The sequence below is a fragment of the Physeter macrocephalus genome, chromosome 2 (genome assembly GCF_002837175.3).
Source record: "Physeter macrocephalus isolate SW-GA chromosome 2, ASM283717v5, whole genome shotgun sequence".
NCBI lineage: Eukaryota > Metazoa > Chordata > Mammalia > Artiodactyla > Physeteridae > Physeter > Physeter macrocephalus.
The window spans coordinates 102,899,853-102,902,177 of record NC_041215.1 but is presented as its reverse complement, the minus strand read 5'-3'; positions in this window follow the sequence as shown (position 1 = coordinate 102,902,177).

Here is a 2,325-nt window from a genome sequence, read left to right as displayed (position 1 = left end):
ACAGGCCTCTTGGTGGCGGCAGCAGCAACCCCAGCGTCCCACACCCGTCTCTGCTGTCCGCGCCGACAGCCGTGGCTCGCGCCCGTTTCTGGCGCTCCTTTACGCGGTGCCCTTAATCCCCTCTCCTTGCGCCCCAGGAAGCAAAGAGGCAAGAAAAAGTCTCCTGTCTCCTCGGTAGCTCCGCGCCCGTTTCTGGAGCTCCTTTTCAGTTTGCTAATTTTCTGTTGAGGATTTTTGCATTTAAATTTGAGAGATACTGCTCTGTCATTTTTGTTTTCTTCATCTGCTTTTTGTATCAGGATAATACTGACCTCATAAAATGAGTTTGGAAGTGTTTCTTCTTTTTCCTAATTTTATGGAAGAGATTGTATAAAATTGGAGTTAATTCTTCTTTGAATATTCGGTAAAAATCTCCAGTGAAAGTATCTGGGCTTGAAGATACCATTTCTGTGTGTGTGTGTGAGCTTCTTAATTATGAATTTATTTTATTAACAGTTATGGAGCTCTTCAGGTTACTTATTTCATCTTGACTGAGGTATGATAGTTTGTAGTTTTTGAGGAATTTGTCCATTTCTTCTAAGTTGTTAAATTTATGAGAATAAAGTTGTAGTATTCCCTTGTTATTCCTTTGTGCTACAGGATCTCTTGTGATAATCCCCTATTTAATTTGATATTGGAGATTTGTGTTTTATCTCTTTTTATCTTTGTCAATCTTGCTAGAGAATTATCAGTTTTATTGAGTTCTTTTGAAGAACTGGGATTTGCTTTATTAAATTTCTTTATTGTTTTCCTGATTTCAATTTTATTGATTTCTGTTCTTACATTTATTATTTATTTTTCTACTTTCTTTGGATTTATTTTGATTTTCTTTTTCTTATTCAGATAGAAACTTAAATTATTGATTTGAAACATTTCTTTGTCTCTAAGCATTTAGCACTGTAAACTTACCTCTCAGTACTGCTTTAGGTATATCCTAAAATTTACGTGCTGTATTTTCACTTTCATTTAATTCTGTATATTTTTATGGCTATTTCTTCTTTGACCAATGGATTAATTAAACATGTATTCTTAGTTGCAAGCCCTTGAAGATTTTCCTTCTGTTATTAAGTTAGGTTGAATCCATTATAGTCAGAGAAATACTCTGTAGGATATCAGTTCTTTAAATATGTTAACATTTGTTTTTGACGAAGGATATCTTGGTGAATATTGCATGAGCACTTGCAAATAATGTGTACTCTACAATTACTAGGTAGAGAGTTCTGTATATGTCAATTAGACTTGTGGTTGATGTGTTCAGTTCTATATTTTTGCAGATTTTCTGGTATCAGTTATCGGTAACCAAGCGGCATTCACTAACTTTTTTAAAAAAGTCTTTATTTATTTATTTATTTTTAATATCTTTATTGAAGTATAATTGCTTTACAATGCTGTGTTAGTCTCTGCTGTATACCAAAGGGAATCAGCTATACATTTACATACATCCCCATATCTCCTCCCTCTTGCATCTCCCTCCTACACTCCATATCCTACCCCTCTAGGTGGACACAAAGCACCAAGCTGATCTCCCTGTGCTATGCAGCTGCTTCCCACTAGCTATCTATTTTACATTTGGTAGTGTATAAATGTCCATGCCACTCTCTCACTTTGTCCCACCTTACCCTTCCCCCTCCCTGTGTCCTCAAGTCCATTCTCTATGTCTGTGTCTTTATTCCTGTCCTGCCCCTAGGTTCTTCAGAATCATTTTTTTTCTTAGATTCCATATATATGTGTTAGCATAAGGTATTTATTTTTCTCTTTCTGACTTCATTCACTCTGTATGACAGTCTCTCTAGGTCCATCTGCTTCACTACAAATAACTCAATTTTGTTTCTTTTTATGGCTGAGTAATATTCCATTGTATATATATGCCACATCTTCTTTATCCATTCATCTGTCGATGGACACTTAGGTTGCTTCCATGTCCTGGCTACTGTAAATAGAGCTGCAGTGAACATTGTGGTACATAACTCTTTTTGAATTATGGTTTTCTCAGGGTATACGCCCAGTAGTACTGATTGCTGGGTCGTATGGTAGTTCTATTTTTAGTTTTGTGAGGAAGCTCCATACTATTCTCCATAGTGGCTGTATCAATTTACATTCCCACCAACAGTGCAAGAGGGTTCCCTTTTCTCCACACTCTCTCCAGCATTTATTATTTGTAGATTTCTTGATGATGGCCATTCTGACCGGTGTGAGGTCATACCTCATTGTAGTTTTGATTTGCATTTCTCTAATGATTAGTGATGTTAAGCATTCTTTCATGTGTTTGTTGGCAATCTGTATATC